Source organism: Falco rusticolus, chromosome 1 (genome assembly GCF_015220075.1).
Source record: "Falco rusticolus isolate bFalRus1 chromosome 1, bFalRus1.pri, whole genome shotgun sequence".
Taxonomy (NCBI): domain Eukaryota; kingdom Metazoa; phylum Chordata; class Aves; order Falconiformes; family Falconidae; genus Falco; species Falco rusticolus.
Genome location: NC_051187.1, coordinates 76,235,501 through 76,255,480, shown reverse-complemented (window position 1 = coordinate 76,255,480; position 19,980 = coordinate 76,235,501). Strand labels below are relative to the sequence as shown.

Here is a 19,980-nt window from a genome sequence, read left to right as displayed (position 1 = left end):
ACAAAAGGAATTGTCTTGTGGGCTGTATTTGGCTTGCAAAACACCCACAGTAGTGTATCATATTTGCAGATAATATTAGTTCATGTTTGCAGTGGCTAAATGTCTCAGTAAGAGATTAACATAATGCCACAAAAAAAATAAGCTTCATAATGTAAGTTATCTCTTTGGGAAAGTTTTACCACATACAACTATGAATGCTTTCGTCTTGCGAAGTAAGTAAGTAATACTTTCACTTTCGGTCCCTTTTCCACGTGACATCAGATAATCAAAAAAGCCATTTGTACACTACAATACAAGGGAGAGCACAAGAAGTCACAGCAGAATATTTATATTTTTATTTATATTGTATTGGAAAACCTGCTTTTGAAGATAAAGCATTAGTTAAACAATATGGGGTACATTTAATTTTCCAGAAGGGAACGTACTCTGTAAGCCCCAATGCCTGGAAGGGTGCTGGGGAAGGACCATATGAGTTCTGCCACACTTCAACAAGGTATAGCATATAGGTAAGGTTCTAATAGTTCCCCGCCTCCAGCATGCTCACAGTTCGGTTGTGGACTTCTAGAAAGCACAGAATAACAATGATGCAGCCACTTTTTCAGTTTAACAAAATCAGAGAAGATTCTATACAGAGGTGAACATATGTTTACCTGATTAACATAGACAAATCCCTTACTCCCCTGGGAAGAAGAAAATACTGGTGTTGCCAAGATTGTTGCACAGGTTCATAAAAGTAAAAACAGAAATCCATAAATATACATGTATATGCTAATATATTTTCATGTCTATAAATTATACTGGTTTTTACAGATAGGAGTGTTGAATGGTACGTCTCTGCATTTGTCAGTATAAGTGTACATAATTTCCATGTGTTTTTCAAGAGACTGACTAAATTCTTGAAAGGTGAATGATAAGGGAGTGTGGGTTGTGGAGCACTGAGATAATGCCAAGAGTCACCTGCAGGGTATGGAAAGGGTGGAGCTACCAAACCTACTACATCAGACCTCACAAAAGCTGAGTATTTAAGTTGTATCAGTGTTATTTAATAAATTTTTCAGTGTCCTATGGTCTCTTAGATCTCCTTTGGTGGATTGCCTGATGACTCCGTCCCAATCACAGGGAAATACTGGTTTACCATGATAAATACTCCTTCAGGAATGCATATTGTTAAGTTGTTGTTCTAAATACTGAAGTGTAGGCTAAGCCTTAAATGTGTGCTGAGATCTTGATTTCACTGGGGTTTAATCACAGGTCAAAGTTGTTTCCTAAGTTAGGGCCAGAATGATACACAATTTACAACAAATTGAACAGGAAGAGCACAACTTGTTAAGATCCTAGACTGCTCTCGTCAACCACTTATACATGTTTATTCATTTTCATATAAATCTGGGCAAAATTAGAGCTTTTTAAAAAGTGTTCACAATTTTCACAGGGTGTTTGGATAACTGCATGGGTCAAGATGAAGGGACACAGTCAAGAGATTAGTAAGTGAAGGGAATATATCAGAGCCTGCCTCTGAACTTCCTTGAACAGAGAAGTCATTGAATTTGGAGAATTAATTCAAACCCATCTCCAGCAAACACAATTTGGAATGGCCAGAAGATGCTGGGATGATATCCAAAAGAATTAATAAAACAAAAGCTATTCATGTATTTCATGACATGCATCCTGGCAAACAACTCAGTAAAATTCATATTGGTAAAGCCACTGTGGCCTGGGTTACCACTATTCAAGACTACACCTTTACATAGTGCAAAGATTTACCAGGAATTGCAGGACAAACCATTTTCATATGTAATTTTCTATCTTACAGAAAATAGTGTATTATTATAATTCAAAGATTCAGTGCCATATAAAAAGAATTTCTTGCATATACCAAGTATACAGGAAATACGAAAAAAGTAAAGGAGTAGTCCGTTATGAGAAAGATTAAATAATGTGACAAATAATGTTATTGAAATGTATGCTTTAGATTAGTTTCTGTGCTATATCAACACAAATACCATAATATAAACATTTCAAATATAAAATGTGTAATTAATATGCATATTTTTTCTAGCATATACAAAATTGAGATAACTGTAAAATGGAAATAGAGACAATTTCAATTACGCAACAGTACCTATTTTTCCACGCCTAGTATACAAACAGCTGAGACTAGCTTCTGTTTCCTTTATTCCAGTTTAACTCTACATATATTTGATCCTTTACAGAACTAAAGCAGTAAAACTGACACCAAATTCGATCTTAGAGTGACAGAACACACTGCCTGGAACTCACATGGGAACACCTGACAATATCCAAGGGCAAGTCCTGCCTGAGCAACTTAGTGGCCTTCTATGATGTAGTGACTATCAGTTGACAAGGGCAGAGCTACAGATGTCATCCGTCTGGACTTCTGTAAGGCCTTTGACATGGTCCCCCACAACATCCTTCTTTCTAAATTGGAGAGATAGGGATTTGATGGATGGACTGTTCAGTGGGTGAAGAATTGGCTGGATGGTTGCACCCAGAGAGTGGTGGTCAACAGCTCAATGTCTGGATGGAGTCCAGACTCTCAGGGGTCTGTACTGGGACCAGTACTGTTTAATATCTCATCAACAACATAGTGGGATTGAGTGCACCCTAAGCAACTTTGCAGATGACACCAAGCTGAGTGGTGTGGTTGACATGCTTGAGGGAAGGGATGCCACCCAGAGGGACCTGGACAAGCTTCAGAAGTGGGCCCATGTGAACCTCATGAGGTTCAAAAAGGCCAAGTGCAAGGTCCTGCACCTGGATCAGGGCAACCCCTGGTATCAGTACAGGCTGGGGGATGAAGGGGTTGAGAGAAGCCCTGCCAAGAAGGACTTGGGGGTACTGGTGGATGAAAAGCTGGACATGAGCCAGCAAAGTGTGCCCAGAGCCCAGAAGGCCAATTGTATCCTGGGCTGCATAAAAAGAAATGTGGCCAGCAGGTCGAGGCAGGTGATTCTGCCCCTCTGCTCCGCTCTGGTGAGACCCCACCTGGAGTACTGCACCCAGGTCTGGAGTCCTCAGTTGAAGAAAGACATGGACCTGTTGATTTTTAAACTAAAGGAGGATGGATTCAGAGTAGGTATAAGGAAGAAATTTTTTATGATGAGGGTGGTGAAACACTGGAACAGGTTGCCCAGAGAGGTGGTGGATACCCCATTCCTGGAAACTTTCAAGGTCATTTTGAGTGGGGACTGAGCAACCTGATCTAGCTGAAGATGTCCCTGCTCATTGCAGGGCGGGGGTGGACTAGATGACCTTTAAAGGTGCCTTCCAACCCAAACCATTCTATGATTATATGATATCAGTTCTGGTCCTGAAAATATTTTGACATGTGAATAGTTTTGTTTCCATATTCAAGACTACATGAAAGATCTGTCACATGCCAGGTAATTATGCAAACCAAAGCCTTTTTTTCTACACACCCCCCACCGCCCACCCCCCAAGTTTAATATGAGTAGAGATACAGTAAGGAACAATGGGCTTCAAATCCTGGCTTGGTTTGTAAGGTCCAATGTCCGTGTACTATTTTCTCTTTTCCTAACTTTTAGTATATCCTTCTCAGCAGCCACACAGTACGTGATGCATTCCGTTTGCTACTTCATGTGATGTATCTGGTTATAGTGTCAGAAACAAGGTTACTCAGTGATTCAGCCTAATGGAATTACTGGTAGCAATCAGTAATGGAATTACTTGTAGCAATTTCTCTATAAATACATAATGAGGGGAATCTTAAAAAAGAGGTAGCATGGCTGAGCAGATCAATTGTGTCCATTTGGATACTTGAGATAATGAATAGGAACAAAATGTGTTTTACTGAAGTATTCTCCATGAAAATTTGCATTTTATGTCACATGAAACTAAAATCACATTCAATAATTTGAAGCTTTGAACTTTGTTTGGAATCTGAATTTAGATTTGGATCCAAAATTAGGAAGTTACCTTATAAGTAAGCAAAGCTGAAATTTCTCTCTTTAGTGGTGGCTATTACACAAGAAAAGAAGGTATAGAAACTAACAAGTAACATACAGCACTTGTTTGTCATCGTTATTTCTCAAAGTGCTTTGCAAATTGACTTTCTCTCATTTTGCAAAGGAAGAAGCTGAGATGCAGGGAGAGAAGCTGGCCAGAGGCAGGGTCCCAGGCAGAAGCCCAGTGTCTGCCACCTGGTCCTGCCGTCTGTCCACCAGTGCCGTGGCGTTCATCAGTCATCACTGGAAAACAAAAATCTTAACCAGCTTCCACCATAATGCAGTGTCTCTTATTCATATATATGTGTTACTTTCTCTGACTAGAAGAACAAGGAAAAATCCCTTCAATTTTCAAGATGAGAAGCTGGAACATTATATTAAAATTAATGCTGGCAGAAACATTTATCCCTCTGTGACCTTTTCCTGTTTTCTTAAATGAGCAGCTTTTCTCCCTCCAGCCGTAGTGATTCCCTCTTTACTCCTATTCAAAGAATCAGTTCAGACTGATTCAAGTACTTTTGCAGGCAGCCGCCAAATGAATGCATTGCATTTCACTGAGTTGCAAATGCTGGTTAGGTCACAAGATGCTCAGGCATAAAAGGCTCTATCCTAAACAGTGGGCATTTTCACTTCCCTCTTCTTCTCCTCCTCCTTACATGCAAGAGGGGTGGGATTCATTGATTCACATTTATTTGTGAAATAGAGGCTAGTCTCTTCATACATCATATACCAATTTAACTATGTTATCTGAGCTGTGTGAATTTTTACAACCCATTTAATTGTACCATTTAAAATTATGCATGGTTAGACTGGTATGAAGGCGTTTTACACTGCGGCTGGTTTTCCTTCTAAGGAAAAATAAGCTATTCTGATACAGATCCCCCTAAACTGGAGGGGTATACAGCTTTAACTGTACTAATATAGTTAGGTCAGCAAAACTTTCTATTGTAAACAAGGCCTATATTGCACGGCTAATGCTAGATTACTGAGTTTTTCAAAAGGTCTGCCTACAGAATATGCACAACCAGTGTAACTAGTTGTGTTTTAATAAATACTAATAATAGACGTCTAATTACGACAGTTCATCTCGGCATTTCCTGCGTGCCTTTCACAGAATGACTAAGTGCTTCTCATCTCACCACCGAGCCAATTACTGACTACAGGCTGTTATTAGGGGCAGTCCTATATAATTTTCACAATTATAATATATGTCATTTCATAGTTGTGGACTGCTGCTGAATGAGCACTGTCCATCTAGTAGAAAAAAACTGCCTGCAATCGCTTTCAAGGGCTGAGAGAGGCAAATGTTTACTCACAGACACAGTTTTTCTGACCATGAATAGTCCCCCTGATTTCAAAGGGATTAAGCCTGGTAGTAAGTATTTGCAGAATCAATGCCTTAATCAGCATGCTTAAATGTTTAATTTTGCTTTCTCCAAATGTGTTTGCAGGATGCTAAAGCAGTCTCATGGTTGTACACATGCAGATTAGCCTCTCTTTTGGAATTGCATTTCAATTTTAAAAAAGCTCAGGTGAGTAAAACCCACTGTTACACTTACTCCAAGGTGTGTTTTATGATGGATGTAGTGGTCAGAATGTCACACAGACAAATACTTCAGCAGAAATGTGCTAATAATCAGATAGAAATGTGCAAATAATCAAATGACAAAGTTCAAAAATCTTGTTAAATAGTGGGATCTAGAAACTGTGGGTTAGTTTTATCGCTAGAATGAACAGACACCAATGTCAGAGTAAGGTAAAATGGAAACAATCGAGTAGAAAATAGGGATTTTATTGAAAGAAAATGGACATCAATATCTTTTTTGCCTTCTTTTCCCTCTGCTTCTCTCAACATGCAGCCAGCTCCTACTCTCCGTTTTCGCCCTGTGGTCTTGCTGTCATCTTTTCCTGTCCACACCCTTTTCATATTTCTGTGCAGTACTAGATGCAAGAAATCAGTTTTTGCCAGCTACTACCAAATCTGTGGGGATTTTTGAGTGCTCCTCCTCCAAAGATCCATTACAGAACTTTGGCTCTCCTTTCCGCCAAATGCTTCATCCTTTATAGATCACTAAGGATTTCAGCCATGGAGGTGCTCACTTTCTCTCTTGTAAGAAGAAATGCCCTTGAAGGTGCCTTGAGCCCTTTCTAAGGAGCTCTGGGAAGATAAATAGCATGTCTGTGCTGTCCACATTGATCTGCTGCAAATTTTGCACCTACTCCTTATCACTTGTCCACAAAGTCTGCCTGTCACTGTGCACTTGGAAATTCAGTCTGGCACCTGATAGCTGGCTCTGTAGATGAGAAATTCAGATGCAGGTGATAGCTGTGTCCATGCCTGAGCTCCACCTCTTTGCAAGCATGGGTGATGCCCCTGCACTCCATAAGGGTCTTGAGGTCTCCACACTGAAGATGTGCATTATGAATGCAGTTTTATATTTTGGCAGTGTGATTAAAAACAGAGTCACAGCGTAGATAACAGGTTTTCTAGAAGATGTTGCAAAGAAGGCAGAGTTATCCTACAGCCATTGTATATTGCATGAACTTAATTATGTCTTTGTTCTACAAACTGTAATAATTGAATTCTAATCCACAGTACAATCAATACATGTTGCCAATGCTTTCACTAATGTATGCACATAAATAAGAGTATAGGGAGAAGCTCTAAGTATATGCGATGAGGTTAATATATAATACTTGTTATAATAGTTGATAATACTACATTTGGTATTTTCATAGTCAAGGTACATTTAAGTACTGATAAACATCATTTAATGTTAATAAATTAAAATTAATAATTAAAAAATCGGAACTGCTTTCTGGCAGCCATTCAGTAGAAAAAGATGTGAAGATTATAAAAGAAAAAAAAAAGCACATATGAGTCAACAATGTCATACTGCTTCACAAAAGTAAACACCCTATGAAGACATCTTAGGAGGAGTGTTGCTTTTAAATAAAACCAAGCAATCCTTCCACACTACTTTAGCTTTTTGAAGGTCTGAACTTAAAGATCACTCGTGTTCTTTTTTGCAGATCAATGAGAGCAAGAGTCCAAGGAAAAGCAGTAAGATTGATTGATTCCCTTCCCTGACAATTCAGGACCAGAACCACTATCAGAGATGCTGCATAGAAATTCACTGTGCACATTTTTGGATCTACATCATGTGCATAAGTGTTGCACGTTCATAAACTAAGCAGGGAGTAGGATGTTGAGCTGCATGCCACTGAAAGCATTTACACTAGGTGAAAAATATAATGATCTCCGGTTAACCAAGGAGCATATGACTTGCATAAACTGAAGCTGAAAATTTAAGGGTCTGAATAACAAGAGCAACTTTAAAAGAGATTATTTGGGGTAATATTGAAATAGTAAGGCATCTCTCTCCTGGCCAAGATTGTCAGAAGCAGCAGCATACAACAGAAGATTAGACCATGAATCAACAGACTGAGTTCAAATCCTTCTTTCTTGATCTGCTCAGCAGTTGTGGGGAGGTCAGTGTGTGTCTCTTGTTTCCCTTCCCACTGTAGTTCTTGGTTTCTCCTTCATGTATTTTGACCTCTTTGCTATCTTTGACTTTCGTCTCTTTGGAGCCAGCCCATCTTTCCCAGTGCTTGCATGAAGTTTAGTACAATGCGTCTCTGGATCTTTGTGCAAGACTTCAGACACTACCGCAACAGTAATTTAGCAGGGAGGAAACTAATATATTTCTTAGGCAGAGAAATGATGCCAAATATATGTTAATATCTAAGACTTTTAACAAATGGCTCTTTGGTTCTGTGGCATCTACTTCAGCATGCCATTGACTTCACAGTAAGTATGCTGTGAAGTGAAGCTATACATATGCTGCAGACAACTTTCCTTTGGCTGCAGACTACAGAAAGCTAGACTGGCATTAACAGCTGCCTAAAGCACAGTTTACAATAAAGTATATCATGTTCATAGCATCATTACATAACTTGGATTCCACTGTAAGCCTGAAGTCTGGGGGTGAGGAGAGCTCTTTCGACCATAAATATATTAGCTGGGCATGATGAGCTATGCAGCTCTGTCCTTCAGCTAAGAGAAAAAAAAAATACTTTTGTTCCATGGACGTATTCTTGAGACTGCTGAAGAGCGAACCAAGACAGGATTTTCTCCCTTGTTACAGAAAACTTGGAGACATTTCTGTCTGTCACAGATACTACTGATATTCTTAATGCATGTATGTATCTGAGGCAAGGTTAAGTGTAAATCTTCATTCAGAATCAAACTTAGATAATTCATGAGTGTACTTGCAGCTAAATGTGCAATAAAATATTTCATTATTATTCATTAAGCAGTTTGTAGAGTTGACAATTTTCTTAAAGGGAATAGGAGAAAAGACTGTAGAAAGAAGTAAGAGATAATTATCAGAAACCTAGGGAAAAGAGAATTGTGGCTTTTATGATGCTTGAAGACTGTAGAGAAGAAATGGAGCAAAGGGACAGAGAATCAAGGATGAGGAACAAAAGAGGCATGCTGCTTTTACAAGGAGAGGACTTCACAGCTAAATAAATGTTTCACTTTCCTTAGTACTGAATCCTTCGTAAGGCCAAAATGAACATAAGGAAAAAAATAAACCCAGAGGTAGAAATCTGTCTGACTGAGAATGGATCCCAGAGATTCTTTTTTTCATCAAAGTTCAATGTGTAGTTGGGAGATAAAGTTTTTTTAGAAGAATACATATTTGAAACTAATTGTATCCACAGCTACCAGGAGTAAGTTCAGCATAAACAAAATGCTTCACTGCCTTCCCTATAAGGGAAAATGGGTATGCCGTGATGTCTCTGATTGAAAACAAGTTTTCTTTTTTTCTGTTGTTTGCTGTGAAACAAGCTTATTTGCATTCACTTCTCCCAAATTTTCTGATAGTTTTGTCACTCGCAGCCAAACCTCTGTGCCGTAAAACACAGTGTTGTCAGCTCATCCAAACAAGCTGCACCATTTACTGTACAAAAATTGAGATTAAATAAACAAATTCTGAATATAGGGCATTAGAGTGTTTGTTTGTACTTGGAAATCATTATTGTTTTTGAATCTTACCGGAGAAATTGCCCCTCAAAGCGATTTCCAACCCTTGATTCAGCATGCTGCTTCGGCATCGTTCCCAATCCCTGTTAATCCTGGACATAAAAACCACCCGAGGCTACTGCACGCTGCTGCAGAGCACTACACTGTGGGTCAAAGGGACAGCACTTTCCACCTTTCTTTATTGCCCTCCATCAAACAAATAGCTTCTAGATGTTAAAAACATTTGGAGTTAATAGAAGAGATGCTACTACCTCATGCAAAGTGTTTTGCAGCAAATGGCATGGGGCTGTGCAGGTTTAACCCACATATTTATTTGCTCATCAGCGTGCAGTTCCAGCAAGGCTAAGGATGTGAGATCCCCCTAGTAGGGCCTGCAAAAACTAATCCACAAAATGTTTCTGCTAATTGCTTAATGTACTTGAACACGTGGAAATTAGAAAGTAGCTCAATTTTTTTATTTAATTGCTAAGTTCAGCTGAAAGTAGCAGAGGGGACCATCTGCCTGAGAATGTTGTTGTTGGACTGTTATATGGGCTGAATAGGCAATTTAAAAACAGGTATTTTGTTAATGTATTTCTCTGAGATTATATTTAGTGTATTTCTTTTCTTTAATTCTCATACTGTGTTTCTTTCATATATCAATACATATTTGTGCATGCTTCAATAATGTTTTAGTATGAGCATCTTGAGGATATTTTTATAAAAATGCAGGAGCATTCATATTCACAGCTTTGAATTTCTGAAAATAGGAAACTAATGGAATTTATTTCTGTAAATACAAGTCATTGACAGAAAGTTCCTCTGTAAATGTTATCAGTTTATGCTACTGTAACTTTTACTATGAAATTAATATGTGCATTGCAGTAGCTCCTGAAGGCACTAGTCATAAATCAGGTCTGTGTGGCAAGAATATCAGTGGCTCTGGAAAAATGTGTTCTGCTGGGGGACGGGGGAGGACGCCAGAGATAGCTTCTTGCTCTTTCTGGTCAATTAGACATTCAGACCCCTGCTAGTGCAGCTGGCCTTGTCATATGCAGCATGCCAAAGCCAAACATGGCTGAGCACGGAGAGCTGTTCTGAACTCACAAAGTATGGTCCTAGTTCTGCAAGTGACCTGTGAGCACAAGCTTTCTGATTTGTACAAGAGTATAGCAGTAATGTCTAAGTCATCCAGTAGTAAACAAGAACTGGATTAAACATTAAGGTACCCATGTGCAATTCTTTTTTAACTTGACAAATCTCTAAAATTTGAGCAGGAGTTAAGGCATTAAAAATGGAAACACTTTTATAAGCAACAAAGAAGGCATAGACATAGTATGAAATAGAGCTTTTAAAGTGTATTTTTTATTTTAAAGTGTTTTTAAAGCTGCTTTGCTACCCAGCGCCCTGCCAAGGCAGCTGGTGGGGCTCAGGCTGAGAGATCAGCCCAAGCACAGCTGAAACTGCACAGCAAAGCCCCACGCACTTTCATAGTGAGCTATCACTATGCTGCGGCATTACAACTGCAGGCAAAAATAGCCACCCTACAGTGAGTATAAGGTGAGTGAAGCAATGCAGTTATTGCTGTAATCTGGGAAGTGCTAGCAGCAGTGAAGGTTTTCCTTTTGGTTTCTCTGTTCAGAGTCTGGGTCTGAGAGGTCCAGATGCTTCATTCTGAAACTCCCCCTGTGACAGCAATGTACTTCCCTAAACTGGAGATTTGCACAAATTAGAATGAATGTCTCTGCCTCACTGATCATTCCATGGGAAAGTACATCTGGTGAAAAAAGTCTGCTTCCTTTTTTTCCCTCTGTTTCCTCTGTTTTTGCCAAACTTTGCACAAGCAAAATCCCAAACAATATATTCCCTCGCAAATATTTTTTTTCCCCTCGCTCAGACCTTAAATTTCTACTCCTGGTCACAGTTCCTGGTTTAAATTTCTATGAAGAATTAAATATCTTCAAAGTTGCAACTGAGAAAGACTCCGAAACGCCGACAGTTTTCACAGCTCTTTTCATGGCACGAGCCTGCATCCTTTCCGTGTTTATGAAAACACGCTTTATCCTGTTTTATTACGACTAAACTCCTGCAGGTTGTCCGCTTCAGAGAAATATTGCCCCGTGACCTGGCAGGAGTCCCTGCCGGCGATAACCCTGTCCCTGCCAGCACCCTGGCTAATCGCACCTCCCCACCCTGCCCGCCTTCCCCCGCCTTCCCAAAGCCTCCGACAAAACCCGCCCTGCACAGCCATGACATCTGCATTTGCCATTTAACAGAGTTATTCTTAACAGCAGCTCGTTTTCAATATCTCCTTCCAGTTTTGCTGGAGTGCGAGGGTTGTTGCAGCTTGCTGTGGTTACTTCACGTGAACTCGGAACAGTTCCTGTAAATACGGAGACTGAAAATATTCAGTTACAGCCTTGTGTCTGTGCAAAGCTGTGACCAGATTTGCAAAAATGTGTGGAAAAAAAGATGAAAATTTTTAAGATTCCTTTGCTGCTGCTCAGAATGAATCATCTATACATAAAAATTATGAAAACTTAAAAAATGGCACATTAACATATGTATAAAGAGGAAGCGCATAACAATGATACAAATACTAAGTCTGTACCAAGGCCTAAGGTACAATCACAGGCTCAATTTTCTGCGATGAAAGAGACAAATTTTCAGAAATTTGGTTCTGTCTATCCCTCAAACATACTGAGTAAAACCAGGGTTTTTTTGGTCCTGCTACATTGTTCCTACTAATCAGGAAAACTTTTTTTTCCCTCATAATGTTTTTAGTAATACAATTGCTTCTTGGAGAATTATGGCACCAACAAGATATTTCAGCCTCGATGGCTAAGTAATACTACAGTATGGCTATGATACAGTAATTCAGATTATTGCAGTTATAATAAGCAATTTTCTCCTGACTTCTTAAAATGTAAACTCTTTTTATGGCTAAGGTTGTATCTTTATGGTAAAGGCCTAATAAATTTTTTGCTGCCACTGCCTTGAGCCTTGTGACTACGAGGCCAGTGAAATGGAGTTTGTGTTCAAAGTACATCAGAAGACAGTCAACTCATTTAAACTGTTTTCTTCAAGACTTTATGTACACCTTTTAAGTGTTAGTTTCCTCCTTCAAGAGCAAACGAGGGAAACAGATTTTATTCTTCAAATAAACATAACCAGTTCTCAGGGCTTGTCGCTGAACTTAGATTTTTCCGGTGGATTTTCAGTCTTCCCGGTGCCCATTCTAGCTGTCCCTGCTTCATGTGAACTGATAGTATGGTGATCAGTGGTATTTTTATTTGATTATTGCATTTTTTGCTACAATTCAAATTACTTTTTTGATAGATACATCAAACTGCGTCAGTCCAGGTTTTGCATGAAGCAGCAACCAGCCGCCCTCAGGCTGGCATTAAATGTCTGTGTGGGCTAGATTCCTGCAACCACCTGAGAAGCGTGCTGTTATCCAGATATGTAAAACATATTTATGTATAGCTCTGCTGAGTGTGACAAGGCTTATATGAACTAAACGCCTAAGCGGCATTTCAGAAGTGGCATAGATGCTGCTGCCAGGTCTCAAGATGTAGTGTGACAGCATGCAAAGACACTCATATTAGAGGCAAACAAGGTCACAGCTAGAAAACAAGCCAGCTCTGGAACTGAATTAACCCACCAGGCTAATTGGCCCTGCTGAGAGCGAGTGTGCTCATTAATCTGGGTGCAGCATCAATCATCCTCATACCGACTTCAAGACCATAGCTACTATTTTTGACAGGCAGATTGCTGTGATATGTAGACGTAGTAATTTGCACGACGTGGCATGGCATGGTGGAGGGAATGGTGCTGTGGGTCCGTCTTGCCTTTGGGTGACACTGAGTCTCATCAATGCCCACACTGCCTTAGGCAGCAGAGGCACGCCTTGGTGGTGAGGTACGTGGCTGCCTTGGTGGTGAGGTACGTGGCTGGGGGACAAGACCTATTGCTGGCAGATCCCAGCTGATAAACTCCACCAAGACTGCTTGGCTTGGCTCCAGCCCTGACTGCAGGAGATCCAGGCAGGAGCAGGAGAGATGTGGGGCAAGGCGGCTGGGGAGGGGGGCAGCAGGAGGGAGCAGGGGAGGGAGTGAAGACATAGAGGTGATAGTGGTGGAGCCTCAGTTTAATAAGTAAAAATGTTGGAGGCTTTGCAGAGTAATGAATGCCCATTGTTTCACCTCCAGGAGTGGTGGACCCATTGCATGGACTAGCAGGCTTCGTCTTCTCCATTCATCAAAAGCCTCATTCTTTTGAAAATCTATCCATGCTACACTTGAATGGGGTTTTCTGCTCACCACAAAAATATACTCTCGATAATTCATCTGATCAGATGGAGAAAGGCAGAAGGCAGTGAAAGCTGGGAGATAAAAGGGAAAGGCAAATCTGCTCAGGGGTAGGGCTAGTCTGACAGTCCATCAATCCATCTTTAATCTGGGAGGGAAGGCTGTAATCTTAAAGCTATCCTGGTAGGGTATCCAGAGAAAGTGTCACACAGCTGGGGCCTGATTGTCACCTTGCCTTCCAGCATTGCCTCTCCATTGCATGCTTTTAAAAATAAATTATTTCTTCTAAACCACATACTAATACATCAGTAGACAGCATTTGAAACTTTTCAACATAATTTCATCCTTTTGTGGAAGCACATAGTAACCATCCAACCACTGTTAACATGCATTAGTTTAGGGCTCCAGACTACGACCTTTGTACTTCTTAACAGAGATCTTCTGAACTTCTTAGTATCTTTTTATTCATAGTATTGGGATAGAATTTGCATTATTTTTTTATATTAAATAAGTTCTTAACTCCTCTGAAGTACATCTCTCTTTGAATTTCACTATGATGGGTCTTGGGTCTCTCGTAAACTGTCCTTTAAATCACAATTGCATCTGTGACCAGGATGATCCTCTGATGGCTGAATTCCACTGTTGCCTCTTTGTGCGACACAACCTTTAACGTTATATGGGTTTGCTGATATTCCTGAAAAGCTTTGTGGTTTCTCTAAAATCATGCTAAACTATTCAAATCCAGTGAATATGCCACTGCTAGAGGTGCAACCTTGAGACACTGAGCAGATATTAGTGTAAATGAGACATTTGTGCCTGGAAATATCTAGGACAGCATGTTGCCCAGATTTACACATTTACATTGGATGTGATGTAAGGATTTTCCTCTGGACTTCATGGGAAATATTTTTTGTGCCTTACACTACTAGTCTGATCTTGGTGCAGAAGAGACTGTGGGAAGGATTTAAGAAATGTAAAAACCTGTTCAATAATATTTCATTTGTCTTTAACGCTCACCTTTTCTGACCTGTAAAAATCCTAAATGTTTGTTTTATAATTCATGCTCTCTGAGTAAGCAGTAAAAAACATCTGTAGCACATCCCATGCAGTTTATATTTCTGACTGTTCTGACTATACAGTTGGCCATTTTCAAAGGTAGTCAAGTCCCAAAGGAGTGACATGGCCATAGCCCAGTCTTTGGCAGCCAGTACCCACCCCGCCACCCCCCCTCCCCCCAACTTTTAAAACTCTAATCCTTGGTAAATTCAGTGGGGTGAAAACAGGACTTGTGCACAAAAGATGCTGCTTTGACCAAGCCTCTATCCCATACATATGGGAGCACAGGTAGTGGTTGTGTTTTGGAAAAGATTTGGGGACGCAATAGAAAGCCAAGCAGTATATCAGCATGACTTTCCGCCTGCTAGAGAAGTTTTGCCGGCCCTTTTCCAAATTTGCATACAAACTCTAGAATCACAGAATATCTTAAGTTGGAAGGGACCCATAAGGATCATCAAGTCCAACTCCCTGCCTCTTGCAGGACTACCTAAAACTAAACCACATGACTAAGAGCGTTGTCGAGAGACTTCTTGAACTCTGACAGGCTTGGTGCTGCGACCACCTCCCTGGGGAGCCTGTTCCAGTGACCAGCCACCCCCTCAGTGACAAACCTTTTCCTAATGTCCAACCTGAACTTTCCCTGGTGCTTTCTAAGCTGACTCCTAAAAGGACAAAGCAGTCCCTGGATGAATTTATTTTTGTTCTGGTTTTGTAAGGATCCTGCTGTCTGCTTGTTCACCTCTCTGTCAGTCCCACCAGTGACTTCTGGAGCTGCTTCTCAGATTTGATGGAAATTAGCCAGAATTGGCTGTAAATGAACTGCAAATTAAAGAATTCCAATCTCAGTGTATTCCTACAGTACCTGCATTTTATGCCATTTGGTTTTGCTTATTACTTCATCAGTTTCTTGCTTTGGGGTGTTTATTGCTTTGGGCTGCATACATGTGCACATCACATGCAGGACCAGGAATGGGAGTGACTGTTCTGCAGAAAAGATGCTGGTATATGTTGGTGAGACAAATAGTGAAACATCTGTCAGAAGAAATGGAGTCACTATGTGTTCACAGCTAAACTCGCTTGAGCAGAAGTGCACTCATACACGGTGGTATAAAGGCAATGCTTTCACTCCAGCCTTTGTAGTCAAAGAACTGCCTGGAGAGCAGGCACACAGCAAGAGTCAAATCACAGTGGAAACCTTGATGCTGGTCCACTATCTATTCTTGTTAGCATCTTAGATTACAGGTGGTTTTTTCAGCTTTAAATTATGAAATTAATATAGATTCTTTGGCTTCATATTTCAACCAGCAAAAGAGCGATATATTTACTTTGAAAGAAGAAAAGGTATCAGTTGTGAAAAATACTGGAGAATCCTAGAAAAAGAAAATTCTGTTATTTCTTGTTCTGTTATTAAAAATGGTAAGATATAGGCTCCCTTCCCTGCCCTGTCACCAAAGAATGGATTCAGTTCTGATTTGAAGAAACTAGATTTATGCAGAATGTTCTCAGCTAATAGGTCCAGTTACCAGCAAAGGAATTTCATGAGGCTTGAATGCTATTAGAATTGAATAGGTGATTTATATTGCATGTGCATGACATATTTGCACTTTTGTTTAGCTCTGACATATTAAATAAACTTTTTTGGGAAGTATGATTAATTGAAGGGATGTCAGACATCGGGCTTTTAAAAAGCCCTCCCTCAGTGGAGCGACACCACAACTGTTTCCCCAAAATGGAAACCCAAACTTTTAAACCAAAAGGAATTGAGTGTTAGACATCTCAAAGACAGCCTGCTTCTACAGCTTTGCAAAACTTAGGCAAGAGTACAGACAAAAATGAGTACTCCTCGAAGAAAGCCAGATTACACTGTGAAAGCATATATGTATGTACCAGGGAATTCATGTGAGGGAGGAGAGAGCTGCAGGAAATGCTTCAGTCACTGCCTGCACCTTATTACACACATAATAACCCAACCCAGCACACAAAGCCCTCTGAAATCAGCCTTCACATGTTCTGTCATTCAAAAAATATTTATTTTTAAGACATGACTTGATTCTTGCTCATAGGCCAATGAAACTGAAGCATCCTCTGGAGCACAGATGTGTTACTAAGCCACATTCAGCACGCACACATCGAGTACCTGCTCTGCGAGGTAGCAGGAGTGATTACAGGCTGCTCAGGGACCAGCAGCCTGCTGTGCAAACACAGCACGTCTCTGCCTCCTGCAGTTTCAGCCCTGTCTCCCCCTCCCTCATCATATTTTTCCCTGGGGTTGCAGCACTACCAGTGTCAGTTAAGCCCAAATATTTTCTAGCTACAGAAAAATTATTTTAGAGCTCCAGGTGATACTGTAAGCAAACTGATGAGTTTCCTTTCACAGTGGCTGGCCAGCAGTTTGCTGTTGATAGAAAAAATGCCATGCAGCGAGTCCTCTTTTTAATCTGTTGTGCAGCTTCAAGAATTGAAGACTCTTCGGTTTCTGTTCTCCATCAAAGACATTTCCCCCCTGCCCCCCACCCCAAGCTCCCAATCTCCCTCCTCCCTCCAGCAGCAGAAGTCATCACTGTGCTCATTGGGAGCTCTGCCCCTTCCCTGCTGCCCTCAGCCTGAGGGACCAGCTTGGGTTTTGTCTCTGGCCCCCAGATATGAGCATGCAGGGGATGTGACACACTTCCAGCACTTTTCAGACAATATTAAAAGATGGTGACTGGGTTTCTAGTGAATTAAGCTCAGCCTGTGAGCAGTCTACAGTTTGGATGCAATTACCTAGGCAAGGGCCACAGACGCCTTGAGTTCTAGATTATAATACTGTGCAAACTTCTCCCAGATATTACTTTGCCAACATGAAGGATAATCGGTGTTTGTTTGTCAGGGTACCCTTTGACACACACATGGTGCTGCTAATTCAGGCTATATCAATGACTGTGATTGGCCCTGGAGCTGCTTTAAGAAGCTTCTCAGCTTGTGCCAGTTGTATTGTTCATTTGATTTCTTTATTTCTACAGCCCGCTTACAGGGAAATAAGTCTCAGTGAGGGGAACAGCAGGAGATATACAGAGCCCTCTTCCCTCCCTTTGAAAAGGGAGCTTCTTAGTTCAGAAGCTACAGCAGAAATCCCATAGGACTGGGGACCTGGGAAGTCATCTCCTCCGTGGCCCTGTTACCCAGTGAGTGCAATGGCTTGGCTAATCTGTGCACCTGTATTTCTCTACCCCTGCAAAACCGGTCCTGAAAAAGCAAGTGTATGCGTGTTTCAGGGCAGAGGGATGGCAATGTGAAAAACCCCAGAAGCTTTAGATGGGAGAAGGGGTGGTCGGATGAATTACTGGGCTGGAGGGGAAAGGGAAACCCAGAAGAGCAGCAATTGATTCACACATAAATCAGCAGAGTCTGCTATCACCCAGCCAGATTACTGAATTAACCATCCTGAACCTGGCCAGTTTCCAAATTCTACATTGCAGATTCAGCTTATCTAATTAAATGCGTTTCAGATGTTTTGCTTCTCTGCCTGCCTCCCCAGAGTTATTTTGCAAAAAATGTAGGAAAAAGAGGCAGCTACCATTCACAGCACGAATCCCGATTCTGCAGTGCTTGGGAGTGCTGTGTAACCACCAGCCAATAATTAGTTAATAGATGCATTTATTAAATAGAAAAGCCAAGATTATATTCAAGGCAAGATATTTGTCATCTGTGTTTGAGGCTTGGCTGCAAATGTCATGTGAGGCTGTAGTTATTTCTGGTTACTCCTTTCAGGGAACAGCTCCATGTCCTCTAAAGCCAGGCAGCAGCCCCCAAAAGGCAGGGTGTACCTGGAAATTGTCTTAGCTTCTTTCTTATAGACACACCCCTCAACAGAAGGCATTATCTGAATAGCTTGAGTGAAAATTACTTTAAAAGCAGGTCACAACAGCCTGTGTAGATTCTGTAGGGGTCTTACAGTGTGAGTAAATGCTCTCACCTGCCTTGGGCCAAGTGGGAGCCCATGCACTGTGGGGAATGCAGGAAATTTTTGACATGACTGAGTGACAGTCCTTTTCCCAGGGTAGGGAGGGCTTGGCAGACCTCTATCCTCCATTAACCAGCTGACTCTGCAACCTGTATAATGGCTTGCTCTTGGCAGTATCTTCAGCAAAGCCCATGGATGTCCCTTGAACATCTGTGCCTCCACCAGCAGGGACCTGCACAAAGCTCCTCTTTTGCACTTCTGCATGGCCCCTTCACTGGCTCTCCAGAAATCGGGCTGGTACAGTGTCTTCTGAGGAAAGAAATATTCCACAGTTATGTTCTGCCAGGGGAAGAAGTATGGTCTTTAAATACAAAAGCAGATTTATTACATGAGAAAAATCCAGGGTGCATTTTGCCGGTATGTTTTTCATACTTTCTGATTTGGAGGGAAAATATTTTATTGCAGCAGCAGTTGCCAAGTCAACTGCTGTGTCCCAGCCATCACCGCAGAGGGGGGAACTTGTCACCTGGACGTGGGCACAGAGGCTGAGGGGAATGATAGCTTTTTTTAATCACGTATCACCGGTTCTAATATAGCCCAGGTTTTCAGCACTTATTTACAGGCTGGTTTGTGGCTCCCGAGACATTAGTCCAGATTTACTCCAGTTTTTAGTAGGCAAAAGCTCACATGTTTCACTATTTTGTTATTCTCTACCAGAAGGTCTGAAAAGGTGCTGAAAGTAGACTCCCAAATTACCGTGACATAGCCTGTGCATACTAGTGATGGGAAAAGTCTGGTCACCCCTTCCTCATTCCCTTGGAAAGAAATCCTGGTCATTTGATCCCTGTATCCACTCTCAGGTTTCAGGATGTATTCACCAGGATTTCTGGTACAACCTCAACCAAGTGAAGTGCTTAAGAACATTTTTGAGCCCATGCCATAGTAGAAAAGCTTGGCTGGTATACCTATACCAGTTAATATTTGAGTTGCAATTTATACCATTAGGCGCAGGCAATTGCTGTTGTTTTACTGTCTGCCTTCTTATTTATGACCTTGTCCTCATACTCAGCACCAGAAATTCTTTCTCTAACTCTTCTATATATCAACCTGAAACAGCCTTTTAAAAATTTCTGTTCTCCTTTCTGTTGCCACAGCCTGGGTCTGTAAGAAGAAACCTCTTCCATTCCTGAATCACAGCAGGGTGTAAGTCCTGAGCCCTCCTGGGAGCTCCCCAAGTATTCATCTTTAGTATTTTTGCCTTAGTATCCTTGCTTCATTATTTCTTAGCACATGCGTAGTAGGTGCATCATTGCCTCACCACTGCTGCTGCACTCATGTCTGCTGGCAGCAGCTCACCTGGAGCAGGTGAACTTGGCCCAGGAAAATGAGACAATTCAGTCCTTTTCCTCTGAGCTGGGATCCCAGAGTGACAAGGCTAGGTATGTCCTGCCAAGCATTCAGCAGCCACCATAGTTGTGTTACTCCTTGCATTTGGTGGAATATCATCATCACCAGCGACAATGATGTGTTTTTTAAGGGTTCTGTCACCTGTCTGGATAAACTGAGGACAGAAATGGAGTGTGATCAGTGTCACTTATGGCTCTGATTAGGCCACTACTTTGATGCTACCAGTAAGCCATTCCTCCACCATCCTAA

General features: G+C 41.2%; 2 long non-coding RNA genes across 2 annotated transcripts; both read left to right on the top strand.

Annotated features, from left to right (window-relative positions):
• The first annotated feature begins 286 nt into the window (after positions 1–286).
• LOC119143728 lies at positions 287–2,452 on the top strand. Its single transcript, XR_005102775.1, has 3 exons — positions 287–506; positions 1,433–1,484; positions 2,214–2,452. It is a non-coding gene; the product is annotated as an uncharacterized LOC119143728 (long non-coding RNA).
• Positions 2,453–2,499: 47 nt separating this feature from the next.
• On the top strand, positions 2,500–8,744 carry LOC119154022. Its single transcript, XR_005106292.1, has 3 exons — positions 2,500–2,563; positions 5,438–5,518; positions 7,020–8,744. It is a non-coding gene; the product is annotated as an uncharacterized LOC119154022 (long non-coding RNA).
• Positions 8,745–19,980: the final 11,236 nt, after the last annotated feature.